This window comes from Tamandua tetradactyla, chromosome 5, assembly GCF_023851605.1.
Source record: "Tamandua tetradactyla isolate mTamTet1 chromosome 5, mTamTet1.pri, whole genome shotgun sequence".
NCBI classification, from domain to species: Eukaryota; Metazoa; Chordata; class Mammalia; order Pilosa; family Myrmecophagidae; genus Tamandua; species Tamandua tetradactyla.
In genome coordinates this window covers 61,323,871-61,334,392 of record NC_135331.1, presented here as the reverse complement: position 1 = coordinate 61,334,392, position 10,522 = coordinate 61,323,871, and positions in this window count along the sequence as shown.

Below are 10,522 nucleotides of genomic sequence, written 5' to 3'. Positions count from 1 at the left end.
TCCTGCACAAGAGACACTAAGCCTACTTCTAATTATGCTGAAGAGTCACCCCCAGAGAAGCTCTTTTGTGGCTTAGCTGTAGCTTGTCTCTCTAAGCCAGCTCAGCAGTTGAATTCACTGCCCTCCCAGCTATGTAAGACATGACTCTCAGGGGAGTAAATCTCCTTTGGCAATCTAGGACAGAATGAGCCAGGATATGGCATCATGGGATGGAGAAAACTTTCTTGACCAAAAGGAAGAAGAGAGAAATGAGACAAAATCAAGTTTCAGCAGCTGAGAGATTTCAAACAGAGTTGAGATTTGTTCTGGAGTTTATTCTTATGAATTACATAGTTACGTGAATTCCCGACACCCCCCCCCCCCCCCCCCCCCCCCCCCCCCCCCCCCCCCCCCCCCCCCCCCCCCCGGCAAAAGGGGTCGGGGCGCCTTACCCGCAGCCGGAGACCCGAGGCCAGGGCGCAGTTCCCCCGCAGAGGGCGGGGAGTAGAACTCTGGGCCCTGAGGGGTCGAGCTCGAGAGGGTAGACGGAAGAGCACGTGCAGGGGACCACTGCGGGTCTAAAGTACTGGACAGCCGAGTCAATTAGGCTAGAAGCAGGGCAGCTTTATTGACGATGATGCTTCTGCAAGGGCTGCTAGTTGCTGAAGACCCCGAGGCAAGGATGGCCTCGGAATATATACACGCACTCAGGGGGCGGGGAATACAGGGCGTGGAGGATGGGTTAGGGACCAATCACTCGACAGTAGGTGGGGGGAGAAGAGCGATGATTGCAGTTACCAGGGAGAGACTGATTTTTAAAGGCCTAGAAGAAGCGGATATAACAAGATGGAGAGGATATCCAAAAATAAAACTACAAGGCCGAAGATGAAAATATCCCACACATAGTTATCCATTTTAGTTCATGGTGTTTTGGAGTGGCTGGATGGAAGAACCTGAAACTGTTGAGCTGTGTTCCAGCAGCCTTGATTCTTGAAGATGACTATATAATGACATGCTTTTTTTTTTCAAAAAGTGGGCAGGCATTGGGAAACGAACCCGGGTTTCCAGCACGGCAGGCAAGAACTCTGCCACTGAGGCACCATTGCCCATCCTAATGATATACTTTTATAATATGACTGTGTGATTGAGATAACCTTATGCCTGATGCTTCTTTCATCCAGGGTATAGTCAGATGATTAAAAAATAAGGATAAAAAATAAATAGTGGGCGGATAAAGGAGTAAAAACTCAGGTATATTGAAATATTAGTGGTCAGTGAGAGGTAGGGGTAAATGTTATGGGATGTAAGAATTTTTTCTTTTTCTTTTTATTATTTTTTCTGGAGTGATGGAAGTGTTCTAAACATGTTCATGGTGATGAACACACAACTTCGTGATAATATTGTGAGTCACTGATTGTATACCACGTATGGACTGTATGTGTGAAGAGTTCTCAGTAAAAATACTGAAAATAAAATAAAAAGTTGATTAAAAATAGAACAAAAAGAAAACTAATGCATTGATGACTTAATTATTCTTAATTATTGTGCTTTACTCTTTGCAAAGTTAATTTATAAATACAAAAAAAATATTATTTTAGGAGACTAATACTCTAGGTTTTCTGGTATTGAGTGTGTTGTAACAGATCTATCTTCCTGTTTTACTTTGAACTGTTTCTATTCCACAGTGGTATCATGATATAAAATACTATATTTAATATAATGAAACAAGGTAAATTAAATTTTGAGAGTAGATTGAATCTTCCTTCTAATTTAGTATCTTTATTATTGAATAATTTTTATTCTCTTATTTGAAAATGAAGTAATTATGAATTTAAAGAAAAGATCTTTTTTACAACATTTTAGTTTTGGGTTGCTTGAGTCAATTAAATTGAAACAAAGTCAAAATCACTATACCTTACTCTAATCTCCATTTATTATTAAACGAGCCTTTTTTTGTAGTTATCTTTCTATTGGTTGGAAGATATTTGCATCTGTACCAAACTTGTTAAGCTAACAAGCAACTTAAAAAAGTCTAAGACAATTAATCAATAGTTATTTATGATACAAATTCAAGTGTTACCCTAGATCAGACAGTGTTATAGATACATAATGCAAGTTATGCAAGTAATTTTATTTTTAGTAGACATTAAAACTAGAGATGAAATTCACTCTAGCAATATGTTTTATTTAATTCAATATATCTAAAATATCATCATTTCATCATCCAATCAATATAAAAACTAAGCTAATTTGAATTATAATTGTAATAGCACATCTTAGTAACCCAGTGTAAATGTTTACTTACAGCACATCTCAATTTGGACTAGTCATGAGTCAATTGCAACATATGGCAACTTTCTACCTTTTAGGGTTTTGTGACTCTAGGATGAATCTTGAGTGGCTTTTGCCTTCGTATGACATGCCTTTCATGTTTTAAGGCCTGATTCCAAAATATTGGGCAATATTTCTGACAGGGTAAACTTTTAACACCTTCTACAAGGTGGAAAAATCCTACTTTGCCAGGAAGTTCTTACCACCCGTTAAAATTCAGGTCGATTCAACTCTGAACCCTCAAACAAATCTGGTCCTTTTTTTCCCTGAACTTTCATCACTCAAATTGTGTTCCTGTTATACAAGGTGAAGTTGCTTTGATTACTGACAGCTCTATATGCATTATCTCATTTAATTCTTCAACTACCTCTTGAGCTAGGTACTATTATTGTTCCTATTTTACAGATGAAAAGCACAAGGCAGGCAAGGTTAAGAAACTTGGGCAAGTTCACAAAGCAGAATTGGAATTTCAACTCAGGCACTGAATCTCCAAGTCTCAGTTCTGAATTTTTCTGTCTTAAGTCTAATGCCTTAGAACACCATTCTAACTAACAATACTAGATGATTTCCTGGTCCTGCAGTGAATTTATATGAGTGTTATATAATTCAGCATTACTTTTAGATAATTGTTATATCTGAGCAATTTTTGTTTCCTCGGTTTTATTATAAATTCTATAAGGGCTAGGGTCATGATTTGCTTTCACCAAGATGAGATAAGCGTGCTAAGTTCATTACATAGGGAATCTGCTGGCCATACAGGTGAGTGAATACTATAATCATTGGACCCTACTGTTTTTCAAGGTAAGAATTGACACTTACCTTGCCTGCAGTAGAATGCCAAATAGTAACCTCATTCCAGGCGGAGCCAATAGTCAGGGAAAATATACTCTCCAAGCAAAATATGATGCAATAGTACATCAGAGGTTAGGAAGTTGTTCCAAAAGGTTTTCAGTAAAAAGCAATCGAGAATATTGAGACAACCAGAGCCGGCAGGAATATTTTTCTCCCGGAGGCAGTCCTGTGTTTGCCTTCTGATTGGCTAGTGATGAAAAATGGTTCTCAGGTGTGCCAAACTAGACAAGGGTGGTAAAGGAAATCAATGACTAAGTAAATAAAGTGATTAAACTTAAGCACATTTTATCATTTAGCGATTAACTTAAAGTATCCCACTGCCTCCCTCAGGTTCCGCAATTTACTTTGTCCGTAGGGAACAATGAGTACCACATTTTTATAGTACCAATGAAAGCAATTATTTACTTTCAAACATCTTCCAGTAAATTGGTTGCAAAAGGAAAAATTGCAATATTATACATTTTGACAAATATATTTGGACCTGTTGCTCTATGTAGATATAGAAGAGACTTTGTCTAGGGAAACATTTAGGGGAAAAAAAAAGCAAGATACCAAAAGATTTAGTCTTTGGTATTGCCAATACTCATCAGGTGGCCCGAATTTCAAGGAGCTCACTGTTTCTGAAACTTTATTTTGAGAAACCAAGTCAGTTCTCAGAAATTATTTAAAAATTTTTATACATAGGCTTTTATAGGCAAGAGGTATACTTGTCTAATTTAGTCAACAATTTACTAGACCAGAGAAACTATAAAAATAAATTATTGAAGTAAACACCTATTTTTGAGTGTTTTCATTGAGAAAAGAATTTTTTTTAGGGTCTAGAAAGTAATATTTTGTTAAATGGAGGGTTAAAATTATTTTCAAATAATGTTTCCAGTGGCAACTAGATAGGTACACAGGGACAAGAACAATTTATTTTCCAGACTACTGCTTTTCTACTTTGTTATTCTTTAGCTCAATTACATGGCTAGTACTTAGTTTGATATTACTAAATTTTCAATTGGCCCTACAATGCGAGTTATTTTAAATAATGGAATACTCATTAGCAGACTAAATACACCACGTATTGCTTAATAATAATGCAGAAGTGGAAGTTTTCATGCAGAACCAACATCTTAGCCAAAAGTTTCTTTATTTTAACTCCAGCTAACAGCTACTGTGCCGGAAACAGTATCTGAAATGATGCCATCTCAATTAAGAATTGATTTTTCTATTACCTTTCAAATCTTGAATCACAAAACTCTTACTTGTTCCACTTCTGAATACTCATTTGATCATGTTTTATACACTGTCATTTGCAATGTTTAAGGCCTAGAATAAAGCAGAGGAATACAGAAGAGAAAAACATGAATTATACATAGAAACATGCTTCTTGGGTTGAGATTTTTCTGAAGATTTCCAATGTGACCTTCTCAGTAGATTTGAAAGAAATTCTCACAAATCTGAAATAGTTTTTAAATCAGAAAGCATGTCATAGGATACCATGTGTAAATTTTAATATGGTTTTGAAAATCTTATAAAGGTTCAAAGTTACAGATTTCATTTCAAGGAATGATCCTCTTTTTTTCATCTGCTTTTATTCAACCTAAGGTATTTGATTTTTTTCAACACTGCACATCATTATCAGATTTTAACTTTTGATTAAGGGAAATTATTAATCACTTTATTTTACTTTTAAATATGTCAACTTTTATAAAATATTCGTAACTCCTGCTATACAAGTTTTTTCAAAAACCAAAATAACTGTTTGTTACATATCAGTTTTAATATATACCTTTCTCACACCTCTATTTCCATTTTCCACCTTTACTCTCTTTGAGAGTAAAAGAGACTAAAGACCTAGAAAGGCTAAAGCCAATAAAATAGATATTGAACTATACTTCTACATTAAAAAGAAATTTACCATAAATTAATAACCTTGTAGCTTGCCTATTGAAAATGATGTTTTTAAAGTTGTAGAAATAGTGATGTCCATCACTTTTTTTTAAAGGCAGCAAGCATTCTTTTGTCTGAGAATAGCTAATCTTATCAAAATATTGTTTTGTTGTGGATATAACGGAAGAATGTTTTTAACAGATGGCTGGTGTAACCTCTAATCCTTATTTATAGTAACCTCTCTCACCATAATTAAGTTCTGCATCTGTTGAAAATGTAATAATTCAGGCCCTTGTTTTGCTTATAAGACAAAGGGGTGGGCATTGAAGTCAGATGCATTGGGATTTCAAAATGTACAACCTTTTAAAATTAAACGAATGTATTCAGAGTGACACATGCCTTTCATTAGCAGAGTTAATGTATTAGATGTAAATAATATTCTGTGAAAGATCAAGGGCATTCTAAACTGGGAAATATATATGAGAAGTAATTTTATACTCACCTGGGTGTGGCATACTTAGTCATGAGTAAATAGTTTTATTTCTATCATAAATTTAAAAAAGCAGAAAAGAGCAATTGTACCTATATTAGTGGCTAAACCTAAAAGTAATTTAGCTCAAGATGTAAGTTGTAACATTGCAAATAAAGACATATTTCATAGTGGTCACCACTGAATATCCCTTTGGAATCCATTGATTCAAATTTGCAAAAAATTGGATGCATGCAGTTAGGAAAATAATGTTTCCTTTTGTATATGGTTCTTAAAGGTTTCAGAGTATGTGATAGTGTACCCTATTACCTCTAGTACTTAAAAAATAGACTTAGTCTTATCTAAAATTACTACTCAGATTGGATAGAATTTCCTTGGCAGGAGGAGGAGAAGTAGAAGACTTATTTCCAAAATAGCAAAGCTAGAACTTTTTTTCAGAACAGCTAATGTTCTGTTTATCTATTTAACATAAATATTGAACAATTATGCATATGTAAAAGTAATAGTTAATAAAAGATAAAATATTGAAATTCATGGAAATATGCATAGGTAACAGTGGAAAATAAGAAAAGATAAAATGTTTGAAATCTATGGAAATATAAAGCTATACACTTCAATTAATTATCATCACTGTTATTGCTGGATAACATTGATCAATTATTAGTTCTACAGTAAACCCACTATTAAAGGAACAAGGACAGGAGGGATTGTTTCTTTTAAGATGCTCATAAGGAGACAATCTTCAAGTGTAGATTTTTTCATATGCATCAAAACCAATCAATAATTAATCAATTAAATTACATTTTCACTCATTTTGGCCTTAATGTATTTTGTTGAGTAAAGAAAGTAAAGGGATTGAGCTTCTCACAGCCTGAGTTTTTTTGACACGCTTTAGAGCACACACTTGTGCCATCAAAGGCAAGGCATTGATGTCCTTTGGAAAATTGTAGATAATAACCAAGTTCCCATTTCTCAATAAGGTTGCAGGAAAACTAAGGCCCTGGAAGACACAGAACTATATGTAAAGACAAAAATAATATACAAATACAACATTTGAGGAAATTTTATTTTCTTTTTGGTGGTGTCTGCTAACTAAAAAATAAAATGAATTTTACTGCTAACGGCTCTTCTGGACTATCTATGCTGAATGCTGCAGGTTCTTTTGTTGACTGCAATTGTTAATGACCAGCATTAAGTCTCCTTAATGATTTAACCAAATGTCTTTTTTTAAAGAACAAACTCAGCAAAATAAAATTCCGGTTTATTGTTGGACAATACTGTTTCACATCAACATCAAACAGCCCCCCGCCCCAAATACATAGAAAGCAATGTCAGAGACAAAAAAAGAGGGGTAGAGGGGGAAGAAATATTTATTTTTGGCCTTTTAACCACCTCGTACAAATAAAACTACTTTTAGTACAACTAAGTACGTACACCAAAAAAGTTACTGAAATGCTCAGAATAAAATCGTACTTTGTTTTTTGCTGTTATTTTTGTTATTTTTTTTTCTTCCCTCCTTTGAGATTATACAGAGCAAAGTTACACCAGAAGCAATGTCAGAAGTAGGACAGAGACAGCTCTGAAGCCTGGTTTGGTCACCCGAAATCATTATAACCAGCTGACCCCTAAAAATATGCTCGAAAATATAAATTAAAAAAAATACAAACAAATTTTCCTTTTAAAGTACTTTTGAGAAAACAAGCAGGGCCTGGAAGTTTTGGTTCTTTCTTCCTCCCGGGTTGCAACTTTACGACGTGGTTTTTGGGTGGTGGAGAGCGCGTGTCCGCAGGTGGCCGCGTTGAGATTCTGAGATGGGAGGTGGAGGGTGACTAGGGCACGGAGGCTTCGGTGTCCACGTCATTTTCCTCACCTCTCCAGCCGATGGTTTGCCCAGAGCTGCTTCAACCTCCTCATCTTCATCTTCATCCTCTTCCTGCCCACCTTCTTCTTGGTCTACCTCGTTGTCAGCCTCGCTTTCCCCGTTTCCCTCGTTCGCGTTCCCATTAAGCAGGAGCATCTCTTCCGTTCTCCGCCTCCTGCACGGTTTTCTTCTCCTTTAGTCCTTGGCGGTGGTTTTGGAGTTGGTAGACACAGCCGAGGCTAACGCGGTGGGGCAGGCGGGCGGTCCATGCAACAGACTGAAAAGGGAGCAAGAGTTCGGGGATCCTGGCGCTGACGCTGCGAGTGTTAGCGGCGGCAGCGGTGGCGGCTGCGGATAACCGGGAGCGGGACCGGGAACGGTGCCGGGAACAGAGCAAAGCTGGCTTTCCCGAGCAGCCAGTCCACAACGTCTCTTAAGCAACTCGGTGTATGATCACTGCAATATTTTAAAAATCATGTAATGTTTTATATGAAAGTTTGAATTTACCCTGTGGTTGCATTTTTAAGAAAGCAAAGAAAAATGCGCTTTTGTGTGAAGGTTATTAGAAGCACTAAAGTGTTTTGGAGCTGGTGGTAACAATGCAATTAAAAGACCAGGAGGCAATAATTTGGAATAATTTGCGAAGGAACGATCTTAGTGAGGTCCATATAAAATAGCTTGCAGTAATCTATTAAAAATATCAAAGAATGAACTAAATAAGGGTAGATTTTAGAGTGGTAAATGGGCAGGATTTAGTATATAAAGATACGCATAAGGAACAGTTATTGGGACAAAGTGTAGAGACTTGGAGAGAAGATTTTGCATTTCATTAAATTATTATTAATATTTGACATATAAAAACTTTAAAAGATTATGAGCATTCCAAATGACAGTAAGTGCTGTCTATACATATATGTTTAAGAAAAAAGAAAAAGGATATTTCATAAAAGGTAATAAAATAGAAATTCTATTTTAAAAGATCAGAGGCTTACAGTTATCAAGAAAAATTCTCGGGAGAAATATTCAATATTTTTCTTCACTGAATCTTATATCTTCTAAAACCTTCCCTAGCAGCTTAGGTAAAGTTTTAGCATCTAGAGAAAATTAAAACTTAGAATCATATTACAGACTTGACTTTTGACTAAAAAAATGAAATATAAAATCATTCATAGAAAAAATCAAGTAACCTTGGTACAAGCATAATTTGTCATGAGTGTAAAACTGTTTAATGTTTATAAACATGGGTAAAAGTTTACAATCTTATTAAATGTAAAGGATCATAGAAGCATGGTTGCCATTATTATTTTTATAAAGAGACTGCAATATTGTATGCTTATGCTACACTACCTACACTCAAATATGTATGTATAGCTCTTTATAAACTCATTAATTTTCAATTAATCCCTTTGAGGTAGATGTTATCATAGGTTAGGAAATGTCAGAAAGTTAAGAACTTTTCCCAAGGTCACACAGCATATAAAAGATTGAAGCATAATTTGAACATCATATCTATTTGCTTTGGAAAATGTTCAAATATTAAAAACATATTTATTACACGTCCTTAGTTCCCCAGGTACTGTTGTTCTAGAGAAGAGCTGATTCTGAAGATATTTGTTAAAACTTGTCTCCAGTCTACTTCCTCATTTGTTCAAACGAGGTTACTGCTTGTTATTGTGATAATGATGACCAGCTATGGCAACTTCCACCTGGGGACTGATCCTCCTTATTCCCAGTGCAGAAGTCTTTTAAACACACTACAAACTGAGAAAGCCATTTCCCAAGTGTTTTTTTGTTTGTTTGTTTTTGTTTTTGCATGAATAGGTACCTGGAATCGAACCCGGGTCTCCTGCATGGCAGGTGAGAATTCTGCCACTGAGCCACCATTGCACTGCCCTCCCATATGTTTTTAACATTCTTTTAATTCATTGAGTGTATAATTGAAGGTTCCAAAAAGCACATTTACTCTTTCAAGTCTCTAGGACACCTGATGTTACCTTTGTAATGTGGGAATAAATAAAATTCATTTTTCAGTACAGCTGTCTTCATAATGGATGCTGATAAAGGCAGTCAAATTGTCCTTGTGGCAGCACTCATTGATTTTTAAGATAGTAAAAGTAAAGAGATCATCAATGCTGTGCTCAATTTTGCCTATATAGACAAGAGACTATCTAGAATCTAGTGATTAATTCACAGCTGGCTGAATTAAAGGACAACACCTGTAGAAGTTGAGTTTCCACTTGATTCACGGAAAAAAAGATCTCATGCAACTGATTAACACATTGCAAAATTGCCTAAAACACAGTCAGTATGATGTGCATGGAAAATATTTTATGTATGGATTTACTGATATTGAATAAGCTAGGTGTAAGAAACATTACAGTTATACTTACCTGATCTTAATAACCAGCTTGAAATTCTTTGATGTATCAAAGAACATTAGTTATGATCATTATTTTTAAAAGAAAGTTCAAAAGCATGCATATATAAAGGGATCATTTTTGTTTTTTCTTTGTAGGTTTAGTTTTCCCCTTCACTTTTTATTTTTAAGAGTAAGCAGGTAAGACATTTTTTAAGGATACATGTAGAGAAGAAGCGTGTGGGCACTCGCACATGGAAAGAAAGATGCAGGGTGAGAGGCAATAGGCAATGTGGAGCCATTTATTTTTACAGATTTGCTTTAATTATTCCTCCTCCTTTTCCTTGTCCAGGGTTTTTGCTTCTCCTCTCCTTTCTCTCCAGAGCAGCACCTGCTGGTAGATAGTGCATTTGGGTGGTTCTGTTGGTTCTACCCTTCTCCATGGCTTCAGATGGGTTGGTTTTCCCCTTTTATAACCCGTCATTTTATCATTCCCAGGAAACAAAATTGGCCATGTTATTAAAAGGCCTAGGATGATGGCTCCTTTACAAGAGGGGCCAAATTGTATTAGTATTTTTTTAAATACTTGGAATTTTTCTATGCAACTCTTAAGAACAATTTAGATTCATCATGCTATAAAATTTCAAAGTAGGGGAGATAGACACTTGATAAAAGAAAATATTGATCTTCATAGTTTAAGTCAAATTAATACTTGAGCGAAATATTTGTATAAGTTGCAGTATGAGTAGAAAACATACTTAATTTTTAATAAGAAACC